General features: G+C 41.1%; 1 pseudogene; it reads right to left on the bottom strand.

Moving 5' to 3' along the window:
- Window positions 1–6,839: 6,839 nt before the first annotated feature.
- On the bottom strand, window positions 6,840–7,285 carry LOC114228321 (ferritin light chain 1-like; annotated as a pseudogene).
- Window positions 7,286–8,783: the final 1,498 nt, after the last annotated feature.

Raw genomic sequence — 8,783 nt, 5'->3', positions numbered from 1 at the left:
GCTGAAGGTGATATTTAAGATGATGGCTTCTACTATTTTGGCAAGTTACTCAGTGTTCCTGGGGCTCTCCAATGTATACTGGAGGGATACATGTTATAAAACTTTGTTTTTCCCCCTGTTAATTTGCCTCATGTCAATTTGATTATTAGAACGGCCAGTAAGACTTAGAAGTGAAACACAGAAACCAAACTGAAACACATGGTTTTCATCTGGGCAAGATGCAAAGGTGATTTCCTTTCCCAGGTTCTTGTCCAGGTGGATTTGAAGAATGAAGCCACAGACAAAAGGTGGTATATAGAAAGATGGAATTTTATTGGAAAATAAGCATAGACTCCCATGTAGGGGGGTCTCCAAGGGAGTGACCCACTAAGCCCCCTTTTCCTAAGGTTTATAAAGGCTGCAGTTCTTTATCTTTTGATACTCCATTTTTAATGGTCAGTATAGCAGCTTCAAAGCTCAAACCCTTTATTTCTCCCCCTTCTGTGGCAGAATTCTCTATCCCCTGTGAAAATCTGTTTTCCTCTTTCTCCCTTTTGTTTCTCTACTCCCTGTGACTTTCCTCTGTCTTCTGTGAATAGGTGTCTTCCTCTCCCCTTATCCTGTGGCATCTCTTTTCTCTCTCTGGGAATGTATGCCTTTTGGCAGCTCCCAGGCCCCCAACTTTACAGTCCTCCCCTAGGGGCCCTCCTTCTTTCTAAAACTCCCTAAACCTGCCTATTTTACCCCTAAAAACTCCTTTCAGAAAGGTAGAGGTAAACCCATATCTCTGTTTACCTGGCAATGCCAATTTTTCCTCTCTTTCATCTGTCAGTTAATGATTAAAGTGTGTTGAATCTCTCACTATAATGGTAGATTGGTCTCTCTTTTCTAGTTTTGTTGATTTTTGCTTTGTAGGAGATTCACCTTAGATGCAATATGGCTCCAGCAGCAAAGGCGTCTAGGAAATGTTGGATTCTGTTTAACTCTTGGTGACTCTTTAACTCTGTAGCCTCAGGCTTGGGTGACTACCCAGAAAATGGGAATGCTGCCCAAAGATAAAGGTCAGGCCCAGGAAGGAGGCTAATCCTATATAATAAAAGCCTAATATGCTAAGTGTCCAGTTGTCTGGATGTCCGTTCAACCAATCAAAGTGTAATATGCTAATGATATGCTAAGGATGCTCAACTGCTTGCTATGACGTGCACTGACTATCAGGGGGCAGACACTCTGACCAGTAGGTTGCTTGCTGCTGGGATCCGGCTGATGGGGATTGAGCAAGACGGGCTGGATATGCCCTTGAGCCCTCCCATGGCCCCTTCCTGCTAGCCAACCTCCTGCATTCCTCCCCGACCCCAATCGTGCACCAGTGGGGTCCCTTGGACTGACCTGTGCCCTCTCGCAATCCAGGAACCCTCAGGGGATGTCAGAGAGCTGGTTTCAGCCTGATCTTGCAAGCGAGGCTGAGGTACCCCACTGGTGCACGTATTTGTGCACCAGGCCTTTAGTGGATGTATAAAGTGTGATGACTACCTAATGTTATCCCTTAACTTAGGAATGCTTTGTTCTTTTGTGTGGTCTACTTGACTTCCCACTGTTAGGGTCAAGGAAGGAGGAATGCACGAGGTCAAAGTGGGAAGGGATTATAAATTTACTAGTGGCCCAATGCATGAATGAAGATTTGTACAAGAATGGGCCTTCATTACCCTGGCTGCTGACACCGCCTTCGCTCTGGCTGGAGCTGCCTTTCTGCCTTCCCACGCTGCCCAGAGGCCAGGAGTGGCTGGGGTGGTGTGGAATGCCTGCATCCCACCCCGTCCCCAGCTGCTCGGTGCCTGCATATGCAAATTAACCCACCATCTTTGTTTGGTTAATTTGCATACCCACTCCTGATTGGCTGGTGGGTGTCACGAAGGTATGGTCAGTTAACATGTTACTCTTATATTAGGTAGATTAGGTTACCTTGATACCAGATGGGCTGAGCCCCCAAATGGTGCTAACACCCAGGGATGGGGAGTCAGAGGTTTTAAAGGACTCTAGGCAGGCTTTTTCTGGGCAAAGAATTTTCTGGGCAGGTCTGGATCCTGGGACGGTCCCAAGGGGAGAGATAATGGTCTTAGCAAGTGGAATGTGGTCTAAGTGAAAGGGAATGTCTGTTGTGAAGTGGCCTAAAGGTCCATTCCAAGGGAAGGAGTATTGATTCAATTATTTGATCAAACCTAACACCCACCATATGACTTTATTATTGTTCACCCCAATAAAAAGGATCCTGCCTGGGAGAGGTGTGGATTTTTCCAGCCAGGCTTCATAACACTGGGAGCAGCTGCTTTGCCCTTGTATGTATGTTTCTCCTATTAAAACTCTTATGGCCCAACTGGTGTAGCTCAGGGGTTAAGCGTCGGCCTGATCTATGAATCAGGAGGTCATGGTTTGATTCCCAGTCATGGCACATGCCTAGATTGTGGGCTTGATCCCCAGTGTGGAGCGTGCAGGGGACAACCAATCAATGATTCTCTCTCATCATTGATATTTCTATCTCTCTCCCTTCTTCTCTGAAGTCAATAATAAAAATATATTTTTAAAAAACTCTTATGAATTTAAATAAGGCTACATGTCAGTTCTTTGGAATCAATCCTGATTTTAGACTTTTGGGGCTTTCCCCCCACAGAGTTGTATGTTTTGAGGCTATTTTAGTCTTACAGACTAATAATTGTTGATCTTCTTGGAGAATTGAAATTTGTATCAGTATGTAGAAGTTTTTGTTTGTTTTTTCCCCCTCTACTAATGCTTTTAACCTTATAATTTTTATTATCTATTATATAGTTTTCCTGTTTAATTTGATTTTAAATTCCATAGCATATATTTTTCCACTCTTTCAGCTTTATGCATATTTCAGTCATATGTTTTTCTTGTAACAGGCATATGGATCTTCTTAAAAGTTGTATATCTAGTCTGACAATGTTTCTTTGTTGTTGTTGTTAAGCTTAACATTGGGTTCATTTACATTTATTGAAATTAGACTGTTATCGGAGAAATGTGTGGATGGTCTTCTCCATTACTAGTGAGAGTGGGGTTATTAGGGTGCCACTGGAATAAGCATTTCCAGAGGCCCCTATGGGAGGATAAGATGTGGTAGAAAGCTTTATTTTCATGGAATTACATCCCTGGGTTTTCAAAGTCCCATTTCCCTTAATCCAGTCCTGGAAGATGTGCAGCTGAGGATTCAGTAGAGATAGAAGCAAAGCCGATGTCGAGTTTCTGTTCCATGGTGGAGCTGAGTCAGGTGTAGCATCAGGCTAGTTGCAGACTATTGTGTAGGGTCCACATGGCTGTGGGCCAAATGGGCCAGTGCAAAGAAGCAAAAGCATGAAAGCCCCCTGCAACAAGAGTCCCAAGAGTCCTGAAAACACAAGAGAGCAAGAGACAGCCAACAGAGGGACCTCCTTTGTTTAGGAAGTTAAATATCTCAAATATTTCAGGGTTTGCAGTGGCCACACCTACTCTGACTAATGACCTGTTCCCAGGTGTGACTGACAGACAAGTACTTTCCCTATGTCACCCAGACTTTACTGGGCATGCCTCTATTCTTTTCCTGTTCAGTCCCTTCCCCCACCAATCTGTGGGGAATAGACCTGGGGAGTGTTTAACTGTAGCTTCCTGCCAAAACTGGATACATGGCATGCCCATAGTATTTGGCCTTGCCCTTGCTCCTTTCCCATCACCAATAAACAGGTTATTACAGTGGTATTAATACTATCACATTTAGAGTTATCTTCTCTTAGCTTATTTTGTGCTATTTGCACTCCTTTTAAAATTTACTTTCTTACCTTAATTGTTTTTATTCTTATTTTTTTCTCTTCATTGAAGGTTATATACTTTATTTCTATTAGTTTATTATTTTAGATACTTTGATGTGCACATTTAACTTATCATAGCCACAGGTTAATCTTCATATTTTCTTTGCTCTCAAAATAATGCAAGGACTATAGAGGACTTGAACTACAATTACTAAAAGTACATGGTATTGTTTTTGTTGTCATTTTATATTGTTGTAGAAGACCGAAGAAACCCAAGCAATGCTTAGAGAAATGGGGTTACACAGCTTTATTACGCCAGTGGTCTCAGAGTTGCCTCTCAAAGTCTGAGCAAACCGATATGGTAGAAGCTCTTCTTTATACCCCTCTGGTGTCTTTGTCCCCCAAATATGGAATGGGATTACCAGATCTTTCACAAGCTTTGCATAAAGCCCCGTTTGCTGGAATAGGGGCAGTAAAACCACACCTATAGGCCTGGCCTGGCGTCAGCACTGATAACCTCCTCCAGGGGTTGTGTATTGTTCAGTTTATGGTCTCAGGTCTTGCGAGACCAGATTCTGGGAAAGGGCCCATGACTTAATTATAGGCTATCAAGAATGTACATTAGGTTACTGGTACAAATTCAGATTGCTAGCGCCCCCCCCCCCCCCCGACAATGTCTTATTTTCCCCATCAATATCTCCATTAATATATTAACTGCACATTTAATGGAACCGAAGACTTGCTATCCTAACACTGCCTTTTGGAATATTGATTTTGTTGATATAAGAAACATCCAAACCTGTAGAGAATTTGTATGAGTTTATTTGAGCCAAACTGTCAACAACTGTTAGAAAACAAAATCTTGATAGGTTGAGAAAATGCTCCAGCAAATGGCAGTTTTGTACCTTATTCTATATATTATAATCAAGAGGAGATGTAAGGGGATTATATGAAATCCACTGGTGGTAGATTAGAGAAGCAGGAGAAAGCAAAGTGGAGAAATCTCTGAGATTGGAAAGGGGTGTGTGGCTAAGTGGAGGTGGGCAAAGGGACCAAAACAGACTTGGCTTTGGGCAATGGGCACACAATGCAGTGTGCAGATGTTTGTTAGTTGTAGATTTGAAACCTGTGTGGTTTTGTGAACCAATGTCACTCCTACAAATTCAATTAAAAAAAAATAAGTAAAATGAATGGACACATACTTTTACACCGTTGTGCATAGGAAAGTTAACAGTTAACAAGGAACAGGATAACAATATCAGTGAGGGGTTCTGTGGTCTCTGCTCTGGTAGTGGTTGTGCCCTGAGGGATCTGGAAAAAGGGAATTACCCTGACATTGCAAGGTATGTTATTATAGATACAAAAAGACAATGGACGGGTTCAGTTTAGAAAAATATTTATCTTTATCAACGAAGATACCAGCCTAATACATGACTACCCACCATGACTTGCTTTTAGTTGGGAAGTTTTAATTTCAGACTATCTATGTGATTACTTTAGGTATTTGAGTTTGTAAGGCTTGTGTGCAGGCTTCCCTGAGCTTGTCAGGTATAGTATGTGGCCCCTTTTTCGTCCGCAATTTTAAGTTGTGAATTAAGAAACAAGACTCAGAAAGAAACCTTGACATCTCTCTTTCCCCCTTACCCCCTTCCTGCTAAGAGATTTAGACAGACAAACCTTCAGAAAGGGAATTTTAGGCTGTTCCCCTTAGCCTAATTCAAATTAAGTAAAGAGAAAGCTTCAGGTAATGTTTGTTATCTAGATACATACCAACCTCTGTGTCCCATTGTTGCTTCTTCTTCTTCTTCTTCTTCTTCTTCTTCTTCTTTTCCTTCTTCTTCTTCTTCTTCTTCTTCTTCTTCTTCTTCTTCTTCTTCTTCTTCTTCTTCTTCTTCTTCTTCTTCTTTTCCTTCTTCTTCTTCTTCTTCTTCTTCTTCTTCTTCTTCTTCTTCTTCTTCTTCTTCTTCTTCTTTTTCTTCTTCTTCTTCTTCTTCTTCTTCTTCTTCTTCTTCTTCTTCTTCTTCTTTTTCTTCTTCTTCTTCTTCTTCTTCTTCTTCTTCTTCTTCTTCTTCTTCTTCTTCTTCTTCTTCTTCTTCTCCTAATGTATTTTTATTGATTTCACAGAGGAAGGGAGAGGGAGAGAGGGATAGAAACATCAATAATGAGAAAGAATCCTTGATTGGCTGCCTCCTGCACGTCCCATCCTGGGGATCGAGCCCACAACCCAGGCATATGCCTTGACTGGGAATCAAACCAACCATGACCTAGTTCACAGGTCCATGCTCAAACACTGAGCCACCCCGGCCAGGCTGTGCCATTGTTTCTTAGTTGCCTAGCAAGATTTTTCCTGCTATGTATGTTTGGCTCTTCCTCAACTACCTGTAAATCATCCATTCTCACTTCTAAAGTCTAAGACCCTCTTCACTCCCCTTTTGTCCACAATACCTTATATACCCAATGTTGTCTCACTGACTTGGAAATTTTCATACTTACATGAATTCCCCATGTGCATGAATTAAATTTTTTATTTTTTTCCTGTTAATCTTTCTCTGTTAATTTGCTTATTGGCCCATCCTAGAAGAACTTAGAATATGAAAGGACAAGTATTAATACTTTTTAACCCTGACATAGTATAGTTTTGTTTTAGGTAGTCAACATTTGTTTAGGTTTACCCATATTTCACCATTTTCTTTGTTCGTCATTAATTTGTGCTTCTCAGATATTTCACCCAGAATTAGTTTTATTGCCTGATTTATAACCTTAGTATTTTCATTGGTAAGTATTGATCAGTAGAAAATTTTGGTGTTTTTTTTTTGTTTTGTTGTTGTTTTTTTACAAAAATCTTTATTGTTTCCATTTGGTCCAACGCATGGAGAGAGCTTCAGGGTGGTTGAAAGAATGGCTAATGGTTTTGGGGATATGCTCAGGCAAAATCCAGGAACCAAGGGAAGTCAGAGGGCCCCCTCAAAGGGCTCTGGCCTCCAAAGGCTTTTAGCTGTGCTTGAGGGTGAGCCTTTAGAAGAGATAATCGTCCAGCCTGGGGACTGGCCAGGCTGCAGAGGTGAGTCAGGTGTTGCCCATCTTCTTGATGAGTTTCATCTCCGCACCCAGGAAGTGGTTCTCCGGAAAGTCGCAGAGGCAAGCATCTCTGCGGGTAGAACCCAGGGCGTGCAGACCCACCAGGGCCTGGTTCAGGTTTCTCTCCAAGGCCGAGGCAGCTTCCAGGGTGTCCTGAGTTTTGTCCCATTCATCTTGTGAAGGCTTCAGCATGTCCTGAAGAGAATGCAGCCACTGTGCTGGTTTTGTATCTTTAAGAGGTGCTCAGTGCCCTCACCCTTCTTCTCCCCGAACTCCTGGAAGAAGTAGCCCTCGCCCTCCAGAGCCACATCATGGAGGTTGAAATAGAAGCCCAGAGAGAGGTAGGTGTGGGAGGCCTGCAGATGCAGGTTGGCCAGGTGATTGACGGCAGCCTCTACCTCAGTGGGATAATTCTGACGAGTTTGGGAGCTCATGGTTTTTCGGCAACAAGTTAGGGTAAAAAAAAAAAAAAATGGTGTTGGCTGCTCTCAGAGGCTGAGGATGGCTGAGGTGGTTCCATAGGTGGTGACGGGATTAGATGCTGGAGAATGATCGGAGGCTGGAAGAAGGGGCATCCCTGGGTCTGTTCCATCCCAAACATTGTTGAAGCAAAAGACAGATCCGGTATGCCGAGGATATCAAGGGCTTTTCCAGGCTGGGGCTAGAGTTCAGGTGGATGAGTTTATTTTTGTGATTAAAGCTTGGCCAGTGAGCTAACTAACCAGTGAAGGGTACACTGTTTTGGCCAGAGCAGGAGTGGAACTAGGTGCCTTGGGCAGAGGCTAAATCATATAGGATTAGAATATATCTTAGAATCACTCCTTTGGTGGGAATGGGACTTTAAAATTGTTTTTTTGTTTGTCTGAACAAATCATTGTTTTGATGTTGTTGCCAAGAGATTGTTTTGTCAGATATAGCATTATACAGGAATATGAATATATCAACAAGAATATTAATATATTAACAGCATCATTTTGGTCATCTGTTTTCATTGTTTTGTTGAGAAGACAGCTATCATCAATCCAATATTACCTCTTCTTAGCTTTTCTATGGCTGCTTTAAGAGATTTTCTTTTTTAGTGTTAGATTTAATTCATTGTGGTGTGTCTTAATGGGGATTTACTTTTATTTGGCTTGATTGAGATGTTTTGGCCTTCCGAATCCATGAGGTTGATGTCTTCTATAAATTTTTGCAAATGTTTGTTATGGACTGAATTACACTTCTCTAGATTCTTACCTGGAAGCCCTAATCCCCAGTGTGATGGTATTTGAGATAGGACCTTGGAGAGGTAATTCAGTTCAGACGAGGTCATGAGTGTAGAGCCCTCAGGATGGGATTAGTGCCTTTATAAGAAAAGCCACCAAGGAGGTTTCTTTCTTTCCCTTCCTGTCTCTCCGCCATGTGAGGACATAGCAAGAAAGCAGCTGTCTGAAAGCCAGAAAATGCCCACCAGAAATCAAGTTTGCTGACACCTTAAAGTTTAGACTTTCTAGCTTCAGAATTGAGATATAATTTTGTGTTGTTTCAACTATCCAATCAATGGCATTTGTAATAGCAGCCCAAGATGACCAAGATTATTTTAAATTATTATTTCTTCAAATTTTATTTGCTCTTTTTCCTATACTTTTTATTTTATAGTTTTTATATTTTTCACTCCACTATTCTTTAGATATTTTCCCCAAAATCTATCTTCCAAGTAAATAATTATTTAGTCATTAATCCTGTCTAATGTGGTTATTTACAGTTTTTATTTTAGTTATTTTTATTTTCAGTTCTGGAAGTTATATTTCATTATTTTGTGAATATAATTTACCTTTATTTTAAAATTTCTGATCTTTTCTTATTTGCTATTTCATTTTTTTTTTAAATTTAAGTGTATATAACAGTTCATGTTATTTTCTCCATTTGATAATCACAATATCAGAAGATTTG

Source organism: Eptesicus fuscus, chromosome 16 (genome assembly GCF_027574615.1).
Source record: "Eptesicus fuscus isolate TK198812 chromosome 16, DD_ASM_mEF_20220401, whole genome shotgun sequence".
Lineage (NCBI taxonomy): Eukaryota > Metazoa > Chordata > Mammalia > Chiroptera > Vespertilionidae > Eptesicus > Eptesicus fuscus.
This window is presented reverse-complemented; position numbering and strand designations above follow the sequence as displayed.